This window comes from Apis laboriosa, unplaced genomic scaffold, assembly GCF_014066325.1.
Source record: "Apis laboriosa isolate Shangri-la unplaced genomic scaffold, ASM1406632v1 scaffold49_cov149, whole genome shotgun sequence".
Taxonomy (NCBI): domain Eukaryota; kingdom Metazoa; phylum Arthropoda; class Insecta; order Hymenoptera; family Apidae; genus Apis; species Apis laboriosa.
In genome coordinates, this window is record NW_025223500.1 from 815,706 (window position 1) to 828,152 (window position 12,447).

The 12,447-nt window shown below is 27.8% G+C and overlaps 1 non-coding gene across 1 annotated transcript; it reads left to right on the top strand.

The window, feature by feature from the left end:
* Nucleotides 1-560: 560 nt before the first annotated feature.
* On the top strand, nt 561-777 carry LOC122716928. The gene has a single exon (XR_006347120.1). It is a non-coding gene; the product is annotated as a small nucleolar RNA U3 (small nucleolar RNA).
* Nucleotides 778-12,447: the final 11,670 nt, after the last annotated feature.

The following is a 12,447-nucleotide window of genomic DNA, read 5'->3' on the forward strand; positions in this document are numbered from 1 at the left end:
TTTAAGTTTGTAATAAACAAATTGTATTTATATAATTAAGATTAGCAAATGAAATATGAAAATATAAGTGAAGTTGAATAAAACAAAGTAAGATTATAATATTTTTTTCCAGTAAGAATTAAACAGAAGAAAAATAAATGAAATAGTTAAATTTCTTTCAAGTAATATTATAATAGCATGAAATATAATTAAAAGTAGAATGAGTTTAATTTTTAAAATGGAATTAATAATTTCTGAAATGCATAGATCTCTTGTAATAATCTTAAATTATAACAACTTTAAAATTTATATAAAGATTACATTTAATTTATTTTATTTAATTTTAAATTAAATTTAGGCAAAAATTGAAACATTTTATTAATTTTGAAAATATTAAATAGTTGAAATAACGTTCACATTAATTGAGACAAAAATTAAAAACAAAGAGAGATAATTCTTGGTGGATATTAAGTATCAACTTCAAGTTTTTTTGTATAGATGGCCCAACAGTTAAACGAATTCTCATAGTAAGAAAAGTGTAGAACTGGTTATATATTTCATCATCTTAGATGTAACAAGTCAAGATCGTACTTCACAGGATCATTTCTGTAGTAGATCTTCTCAAAGCTCTGTCCTAAAATAGAGTTGATGCAGCTACGATGAAGAGGTATAGCATTTTTTCCTGAGCGTGAGGAAAACATGAGAAAGTTGATTTTATTTCAGTTTCTCAGTCATCGATGATCGTTCACTTCTTATAATTTATTATAAGAAGGATGGAAAAAATGCTTTCTGAGTAGTTGTTTTATTTATTATATTTTGTAAATCATAATAAATATAATTATTTCAATACTACTGAATACTATTAAACAAGAATTAATAAATTACTAGATTATTATAAATATGATTTTTACGATATTTCAATTTTCGGTACATCATATATCAAAAATGAAAAAAATTTTTAAAAGAAATATTGTACAAATAAAAAAAAAGATTCCACAGAATATACAAAGATTCAACTCAAGCCTGAGAACACAAACAACAAAAAAATCCAATCCACCTCGACTTCCGTTGAGATGACACAGATATAGTTCGCATAGAGATTCGTTGATCACGATCGGTAAGCCGATTAAACATTCATGGATTTGTCGTAAAAAAAAACAAAAAAAAAAAAAAGAAAAAAAAAAATAAAAAAAATACAACAAATACACGGCATGCGTGTATATATATATATATATACTACTATATATAATAGAAAGTAAAGGCTAACGATAGAAAAGAGTGGAAGAGCATGCAATGCTCATACGGAATATTTATTATTGCTGCAGACTGGCGATAGTAAAACATGACGTTTCAATTTGAAGCGTCGCTGTAAAAGCGCGCGGCCCGTAATATCTTTTCAATTTTATCCAGGTTCACGTTGTGTCCCGTCCCCGTTCCCGATATTAGCCTGTAACATTTATTTTGAAGTAATACTTTCCCGAGGGCAATTTATCGAGTATTTCCCGCCGATTCGACGAACCGATACGTCGACAGTTTCGTCGATTCCATAGTACTCGCACACGGACACACGTTTCCCTCGTACAGTTTACCATCATGCTCTTCTCTCTCTCTCTCTCTCTCTCTCTCTTTCCCTCACATGCTTTCATTCTTGCTCTCTCTATCTATGCTTCTGTCTCTTTCTCTTTCTCTCTGTGTCTCTATCCAGTCGCATAGTTTGGCAAAGTATAATTAAAGCGACGGCCAGGTCGAACAAGGAAAGCGAGCAGTCCCGAGCATTACAACGGTTAGCAATTTCCATTTATTTATGTTGCTTGTAAATACGAGCGGTGTGCGCGAGCCGGCAAACGCGACGAGCGTTACCCATGCGTGATACGTGGCCGCAACAAGGGCGGCCAATTGTTAGCGTTTCCACGATCCTGAAATCGAGATCGATTATTTACGCGACCAGATTTCTATCCAGAGTTCGATTTCCCGCGCGATCGACGCTGCGACACACTTCGTCGCTCGATGATTTACGAACACTCGTCGACGATAAGCCACTTCCCTCCCCCTCCCTCTCCATCCCTCCTGTACAGAACCATGTTTTAAACGGTGTCGCGACTGGTGTGCTAGTTGATTTTTGTATCGTTTTATTATCGTGTATAGTTGTATGGAACTTCGAAAATTTGATACTATGTCTGTATATAACGCTGAGCTAAAATATTATGGATACGATGCGATTTCGCGTTTCCTGTTATAGAATAGCACGATCATGTGCATATTAATAGTTTCTTATTAAATTAAAAGTGAGATTTAGAAATACGATTTAATTTCGTTCAAAGCTTCATTCGTAAATGGATTGTAATTGATATTTCGTAATGAACTTTTTGTATATCATTGTACAATAAATTTAAAAAATATTAATATTTAGATAAGATGAAGTACAAAGAATATTTGATTCGAAGGAATCACATTATTATTGTAATCGAATTATATTATTAAAAACAGAAATTTGTTGAATTTTGTAAGATCATCATTAGAGTGTAAGCATCTCATAGTGTGGTATTTTTATTAGACAGATTTTTAACAACGCTAGATAAATACTATTTTAAATAATAAATAGTGAATAATTCTATTTATTTTAAAGTATGTATATATGTATATGTATATATATATATATATATATATTGTATGTATATATAAAGAAATATACAAAAAAATAATATAATTTTAAAAATGAAATATTTTCGAAGTTTTAAATTTTCGAAAATATTTGGATTTTGTTTTAAAATGTATCTTACTTATTTCTTTTATTTGAAATATTATTACTGAAAATAATAATTCGCATTCAATATTTTTACGAGTATAATTTTCTAATCTTTCTTTATATATTATTATATATTTAAAATTGTGATATTGATCAAATAGTTTTTCTACATGCAAAAATATATTTTACTATTATTTACAACATTTTTCATTTTCAAAAAATCTTAGATTTTAGTCCAAAAAATGAATCGAAAAAGTTATATTATTTGTGGAAGAGTACTCTAATCTTGCTAATTTATTTTTTTATTTTATATTGTACTATTTTTTTGGCATTTATCAAAATGAAAATATTTATATTCGAAATTTTATATTCTATTTAAATTATCATTTTATTTAAACCACAATCTAAAATAATTAAATAATATTTAAAATATTTATTTCAGGAAATATTATTCAGCATTGATAGATAATAATAATCTAATTGTAAATTTGAAAAAATGAAAAAAAAGAAAATATACAAAAGCATGGTGAAATCTTATTAAATTGAAATCTTATAAATTGTCATCTTGTGAATCATTATATACTATTTATTAAATATTTCTAATTTTTCCATGAGATTTACAAATTTTATTTTCTTAAACGTTTCCAAGTCTATGAGTATCCTATAAGTACAAATATAATTTTTAAAATGCTTTAGTTAAATTTTCCTTAACATTGATTTATTTTCTATCAAAATCCAAAATATCAATAAATGCTTTCTACTCAATATTGTAAACAGTGGAATTCTCCTACGGATTTTTAAATCGAGCCCACGCGCATGTACATAAATCCATGTGTACCTAGGACAAACAAGTGTAGCCGAAAAACGAGAAGAGCAGCAGAGATGAAGAAAAGGACAGTGAGTCGCGGGGATCCTCGTCTCGAAAGCTGAAATATTCCAAAAGACGGTACGTCCAAATAGCTTACCGGATTATCCGATAACACCATTACACCGAGGTCATAAAACCATGAAGCTCAAGGCTTGAAACTCGAAAGAGTTGTAGATGTGAGAAAAATAAATAATAAGCTTGGAACCGGCATTGAATTGGCGTATTTAGTAGCACGACAAGGAATGGAGACTCGTGGACTAATGCCAGACCGATGCTAGGCGACAAGAATCGCGATTCTCGTTGTAAATTGAGGGTAACGCGAGAAGACGTTGGTTGGTTGGGGGAGGGATGGAGGGAAAGGGATGGAGAAGGGTGAGGGTTGAAGAAAAAGCACGGGCGCGGGAAATGGCGCGGTGGATAAGAACGACGGACATTTCTCACGTTCGACGCTCATGAATCATGGAAGAGTAATCCTCGCAAATAGCTGTCGTCTAAGAATTTCACTAAACCTCCACTGTCGCGACCGCTTTAACACGGGACAGATATTACTTAAAAGGGTAATCATCGCGACGAGAATTGTTACGAGTACTATTCGGTTGATCGATATCGTTTTATAAATAATTCGCGTGTTCGAACGTATTGATTTCGTCGAATATTGTCGAGGCTGTAATAATTTACGAATTTATTTTTGGATTATGCAGATGTAATTATGTGGCAAATGAAATGATTTAATTCTTAATAAGATTTTTAAGATTTATAGCTTTGTTAAAGATAATATTAATCTGAGTTTTATTCGATAAATTCAATATATCTTGTCCATGGTAAAGCAAATTAAAAGTGTTACGATTAAAATTTTTAATTGATTGTTATTAACAACTGATTTATTTGTGTTTTGATTTATTTTGTGCCGATAATTGCCAATTTAAATTTTTCACATCAATGAAATTGTTTATTCTTTTAATGTGACTCTTTCTCTTTCAAAATATTGCACGATGGATTAAAAAATATCCCAATTTTTTAATAATCTGATATTAAAAATCTGATGATGGCGAAATATTTTTGAACATGAAAAATTGAAATAACTAATGGGATAGTAATCATTTCATATTAAATATTTAAATAATTTATTTTTTAGTTTTGCTCTTTAACAATTGAAACGATTTTATTTTATTAAAATATTATAAAATATTATAAAATATTAAAATAAAATTTCTTGCAATTTGAAACTCCTTATTCTAAAAATGTATACCTCGAACAATTAATGTCATCTATTAATTATTACGTATTATATATTGAATTTTTTGAAATCCATACATAATTAAATTTGATGTTAAATTATAATTTGTTACATTATGATTTTTTAGAAAAAATTAACAATATCAAATATATTAAATAAAAGAAAAAATACTTAACGAACAATTTAATTTATAAAGAAAACGTCTAAGGAACTTGACATAGTAACGAATCATCACTTTCAGGATTGAAACTCGTTTCTCAAGCTCAGTACGAGAAAGGGGTCATTAAGGTGAATTTCCACGGGATGGGATCAAGAATTGGTTTCCAGGGTGGCAAATGTTACCACGACAGCTGATAAATGGTAGATAAACGTTTCTTTTTAATGACAGCCACGGGCTTGCACCTGGAAAGGATTTCTCCGTCTGCTATTTTCCGCCCGTTCGTCAAAAAGAAGAATAGCCGTCCATGGAAGTTTTTCCTTGCAAATGTAAGATAAATAACGCTTATCTTTCTCGCGGGTTAGACTTACCCCCCTCGTTTCTTCCCCTCTCATCCCATAAACTTCTCCGCTCGTTCGAACATACCAGCCGAGATAACCGGGAGAAATCCTGAGGAATTTTCAATGTGGCTCGCACCGCGTCGAATTTATCGATAGAATTCGAGGCAGAGGCCGACTATTCGCATCACGAAAAGGAAAATCGAAGCGGGTATGTGCGTATCGTGCGCCGAATCCCTGTGGAGTTTGTTAATGTACTATTAAAACTTGTTTGCAAACATTTTTTCCTCTTGCATCGCGTGGAAAGTACGATGTGATTTTAATTTCACGTACAATATGCAAACTGGAAGGAAAAAACAATGAAGTTATGTTTGAAGTAGAATATTAATGTACGGTAAATGTTTGTAAATTGATTGAGCTGTTGTTGGTTAGCAATAAAACGCTTAAAATCTTTTAAATTGTTGCTTTGGTAAACAACGAGGAGTTTACAATAATCTGAATGGTATTTACAATGCTAACAGATTTGCAAATCTACAATCTAAACCAAAATTTATTATTACTATTAGATAGATTGGTTATTACTATTAGATAGATTTATTATTACTATTAGATAGATTGGTTGTCTTATTAAAACCAATAAAAGTATTAAATCGAATGAAATTAACTCTGATGATATAATTATATTTATTTCTAAAAGGCTGTGTTTATTTTTTATATAAATATATCATAGAAAAATTTTATAGAATATTTTTATAGAAACAAGTACAGTTTATCTTTGTGAAAATTATATTTATAGAAAATTTGATTAAAAGTTTAATTTTCAGTATTTATTTATTTATTTTTTATTATATAATATACATTGTAATATTTTATTAATTCCATAATTCTGATTTTTATACAAATATGAAGTCTCAGTCTCAAGAATATATGATTTGAAAAAATTTAAGAAATATTAATTTAATTAATGTTAATTAAAAAAGTTAATCAAGAAATCCATAATATTTAGTTAATAACAAATGATTTTTAATCCTCATCAAAACTTCTTAAAATTGAACTAAAACTTTTAGTATTTAATCTGAACATAGAAAAATACAATTCATATGCGAAATGAGGATATATGCAATATATTATGATTGATTATAATTAGAAGTTATGTTTGTAACTATTATAAATAATTTTGGAAATTAATTACCTAATATTATTTTTATAATATTATTTTGTGCAAGAGAGAATTTTTTTAAATTAAATGAAAATTTTATATTCTTTTTATTTTTTAATTTTTTTAATTATTTTAATCAAAGTATATAAAATATAATAATTTATTACTTTTCCTATAATTTTATATAATTTTATTTATTTCCAACAATAATTTTATATTCGTCTTATATCTCAAATATAATGCTGTATTTCTATTATATATGATTTTTTTTAATTTTGTTTAATCTCTTTAATTAAATATAATAAAGTTTCTTTACTTTTGATTTAATAGAATACTTATTTATTCAAATTTCTTTTTCTTCCGAATCAAACCTATTTTTATTTAATTAGCGTTCAAAATATATTAATCAAATTTCAAAAAAATGTGTAATAATAAAAAATTAAAAAAAAAAAAAGAAAATGAAAAGACGACCTAATCGATTTTTCCATCTACCATCAAATAGATTTCGAAGTCACAGCGAACGCAACACGCGATTAAATTCGCGAGTATAGTTCACAAGGGAGGTAAATGCGAGTTGGCCGGCTCACAATTTCGCAACTACGGATTAAGTTTAAGGGATAGTCCAAAGAGGTGCACGTAGCAAGGCAAAACGTCGGTGGAAGATCCAAGGGGGTGATTTCGGGGATGGCAAGATAACGCGGTTGGTTTAAATCGTATTACCCAAGTGGGTGAGCGGAATACGCAGGTCTGCCCACCTGCATATACACCACTATCCTTTGCATGCGCGTGTTGTATTAAGGTTCTATCGCATGAAGCATAAAGATGGGGAACAAGTACCTTCGGGGTATCGTGTGAGCACGATTAAAAAACGAAAAAAAAAAAAAAAAAAGAAAAGGAAAAAAAAGAAGAAGAAGAAGAAGAAGAAAAGGAAAAAGAAGATGAAAAGTTATTCCTTAAGTTTAGTCGGTAGCAAGCCGCGGGCAAACTTATCCGCGACATATTTCTATTCATTCTGCCGGCAACCAACCGTTATCTGTATACGGCAATTTTCAGACTGGTCTCTTAAGATTTTTATGGCGGATAGAGATATGGAGGAAATCTCGAATGGAAATTGGGACATTGCTTCGAGCTTCGATTTTTTCATTTTAGATTTTTGATTCAGATTTTTAATTTAGGATATAATTATAATCTAAGGATATAATTATAAAATATTTAATTATTGAAATTATAGTTGAACAATTTTAATATGAATATAGCAAAGTAGTAAATTTTAGTATAATCTTAAGTGACTATCTATATATTTAATGATTAGAGTTTCAAGTTGTAGAAGTTTTCATAAAAAAAAAAAAAATACAAATTGAAATTATTAAAATTTCTTATAGATTTTTCTAAAATCTAATGTTGAAATTACCTTAACATCAATATTAAATCTTATATCATAAAAGACATATTATAATAAGAACTCCAAACTCAAAAAGGATTTTTTACAAAACAAATTAATTTTTTTCAATAAAATTTGTTTATATTATATTAAATATAAACAAATAATTTCAATTATTTTAATATTGAAATTTTGTAAAATATTAGAAAAGAAATAAAATTTTTTATTTTAATCGAAAAAAATATCTTATTATAATAATAAAAAATCTGAAAATAATTAATTTTCTTATCTTATCAAAATTACTAAATTCATAAATTCACATTTAAATTTCGAAATTATAGTTGTAAACAATTTTAATAAAAAATTCTTTAAGCAATTAATCTTTTGATCTTATCAAGCAAATTTTATCTTAAATCTTAATAAATCTTAAAAATTATAGTTATAGAAAATTTTAATAAAAATATCTCCAAGTTTTCTCATTCTCCTTTTTTCATCTTTCAAAGTGACATATATTTCATATATAATTTAAAACGAATCTTCTATTTTAAAATGTAATTGGAAAATAAAAATAACTGTAATTGAAACATAAAAGGAACTCAAATCAAATTATTTCCAGAATGGAAAGAGAAACACAAATTTTGGTCGCATTACATGCACGTTCGTGTTACACCGCGAACCATTTCAAATCTGACACTATATTGGCGTACGTACCGGTTAAAGCGTGCATGTTTGCACTGCCAGTATTCTGCTAACGAACCTATCGTTACCTTCAGCCAACCTTGTCTAAATCCTTTTCGTGACCTCCTTTTCGATTTGAGCTCAAAGCCCCTTTCTGCAGTCTCCATCATTGGTTTTCTCTCGCTTCGCCTCTCTTCGAGATATTTCGCAATCAGATCTAATTTTGAAATCTTTATTCGTAAATCAGAAATATTCGAAATTGAAGCGATATTTGTAATAACATGTATGAATTAACTAACTAATATGGAATTACTTCTATGGGATAAATGATATTTGGTTTTGCGCGATGAATTAGATATCGCATTAATCTCTTCGCAAAGTGAAGAGATTAATAAATGATATCATATCGATATCGCTATGATTGTAATGTAATATTTATTCTATGCTATTATTATTCATTGCAATCAGACAATTTATATTTGAATTATTAAATAAAGAAGAGAATCAAAATTGATAACTTTTAATTTTTAATTTCTTTTTATTTCTTTTAATCATCCTGTTCATCTTTATCATTTGTTGAAAATTAAACTCATTATGACATAATCATGATATTTAGAGTTAAATGTTACGATTATCTTTTTTTTTTATTTTCTTTTCTTTTTATTTCAAACATTATATAAGTAAGAATATATAAGTAAGTATATCTATGAGCTTTTTAATCAAATTGATTATCATTATTTTGTGAAAACTTTTTAATTTTAATATCACGATATTATATATTTATATTATATTATTTATAATTATATTGCAATATTTATATTATATGTATCAAAAATTAAATTTCAATAGCACAAATCTAATAGCTACATAAAATTATCCGCTCATGTTTCTATTTTTCGAAGTAAATTTTTCTTTCAATGTCTATATTCCATTTCACAGTATTAAATTTTTATAGACACATAAAACTATCAAATGATTGGATAATAAACATTATACGATATATTTGAAATATGAAATGTAACGATACACTTAAACATAATTAATTAATGTAACTCATAATAAATAGTAGCGTGTAAATATTTTTTGTAGTCATTACAATTTTCAACTTTTCCCAATTCTTCTATTTAATTTCATCTTCCTATTTCGAGCCTTAAGTGTCAAACGTGCCCACGCGAATCTCGGCCAACGAGAAAATGCCAACGGTAGCCACAAATCGCTCGGCGTGTCCAACTGCAACAGATTCTTAGACGTGCGAGTAGCGAACGAGGTCGGTGCGCCGCAGCGAAGCCACTGAATGCACGGTGCTCGATGCGGTCCATGGAAAGGATGGAATGAGGTTTCACAAGGGTGAAGAGGAACGAGAGGGTAGAGGCACGATGGAGTAGTAACGCTAATCCAATTTGCTATGGCGCTGCACTTTGCGCGGGCACCATTTTCAAAGGGGGACGCGGCAGAAATTGGGCTGAACGCTACGAGGAAATATAGTCGGAACATGCTCGTAAATAGCAAATAATGGCGGATAGCCTAATGCAAACGAATGGTTTTTCAGTCGGTAAATAAATGTGATGTCGAGCTTTATTAAAGTTTTTTTTTCGAAAATTTATAATATGAAAGATAGTAATATTTTATGTATTTTATGTATATAGAAATGGATATGTATAGTTGGAAATGTGATATGAAAAACAAGTAGAAACGATAATTCGCATTTGATCATTATCATTGATCGTGGATACATTTAATTATAAAGTATTTTGTACACCATCAAAAAAAAATGTATAATTCGAAATTTTGATTTTAATGAAGATCTGTATGAATGCATAGAATAATCAATCAGATAATTAGAATTTTGATAAATAATTTTTTTAAGAGAATCAACATTCAAAATTTATAATATCTTTTAATATTTCGAATTCCATTTGAAAATATTTTTTACGATAAAATGATAGAGAATTAAAATCTGAACATATCACATATATTTAAAATTTTGTCTTATCAGTTGAAAGATTATATTTTAAAAAATGAAAAATACATTGAAATTTTAAGAATTAATTAATTAATATTAATTTTACTTCTTCGAAGTATTTCTCTATTACGTGAAAAGAGAGAAATCTCGCAAGATTATGCAAGATTTTCTATCGTAGTTGAAAAATTATTTTTAAATTAACTTATTTATTTACCCATTAAGTTATTTATTTACCTAACTTTTCAATATTCTTTGCATATTTTTTGAAAAATATATTAATCTAAAATACTTTGACGAACGAAATAGAATCCATAATGATCTATCTGTTACACAGCAAACGATATCGATCACTAACGAAATATATCCAATATAAACACTGATGTCACTGCAAACTTGAAAAAAATAAATAAAAAAAGAAAAAATAAATATTGGATACACAAATCGTCGAAAAGGGAGAGAAACATGTATATCTACACGTTATAGTTTTACGATTTATTTGACAAATTTAGTTTCACATCTGTATATTTATCCTAACAAATATATTACCAAAGGGATCAGAATTTTTGGTTACTTTTAAAACGCTGACATCGTGATATTTATAGATATGATTTGATTGACAATACATCAATTGGTCATTACAGTATATATGTATATTTTTGCTTCAAATCGGATAAATCATAAAATATTATACAAGATATTAATATGTTTATAGAACATTTTTGATTTTAAAGATAAAATCAATCATAAAAATTGTTAAATAAATATAAATTGTATAAAATTTTGTTAAAATTTTTAAGATATATAATTATAATAAGCAATTTAAATTTGCATTAGACGAAGCAAGACAATTCTGATTCTATTTCCGTTTCGCTGATTAACTTCAATAACTTAATAATTTAATAAATAAGACTTAATTTTTGTGTACTAATTTTTAAAATAAAAAATATTTTTGTTTCTAAAATTAATCTTTTAAAATTTTTAACGAATAAATTTATTAATAAATCTATAATATCTATATATATTATCTATATATAATATATAGATAATATAATTTATAAAAATTAATAAATCTACAATCCAACATATATATATTATTATATATCTATTATTATTTTGTTAGATTTTTATATTAGTTAATTGTAAATACTTACTACTAAATATTTAATTAATCATCTAAAAAAAAAAGAAACAAATATTTAGAGTAAATTATTGATAAGAATGAATAGAAATACTTGTCATAGTATACATTTATAATAGAAAATACATTGATTTTGAGAATATATATATTTACTGATGATTTATACAATATATTCAAAAATTATGTTTTGCGTATGTGAGATGACTTATTCAAAAAAAGAAGAACAAATTAAAAAAAAGAAAAAAAATATATGAATGTTAGGATACATAGCTCAACAAAATGAAAAGATTACAAAATCTTTGACAAGCATTTGTATTTAAATTGAAATAATTCCTATATAATAGATGGAATGAATTGTCGACAATTTTAAAATAATCCATTTCAATTTTATGAAACGTTAAACTCTTGCATTCGTTAATTGCCTAAAGAGTTTCAACAAGTTTGCTTGAAAACCTTTTGAGACTTGCGACTGTCGGAGAACCGAGAGATGAAACGCGGTCAAACAACAGTAGCATGGAGAAGGGAGAGGGAGGGTTGAGCGTTGGCTGTCAGAAACAGTTACGAACGCATTTAAGGAACTTAAATCGGTATGTTTGTCCCCGAGAAGGGAAGGTGGTTCTTGCAAATTGAGGAATTCGCGGAATCTGCGGAAACTTACAACTCGATAATAGAGTAGTATACACATAGAAGCAGCATTATAAATACGAACGAAACGTGTTTAGGCGCAATTAATTTCAGTTCGCCAACTCAACATGTTTCTCGCGTTCGTTTACGTCGATTTCTGAAAGCGAGTCCAATTATCG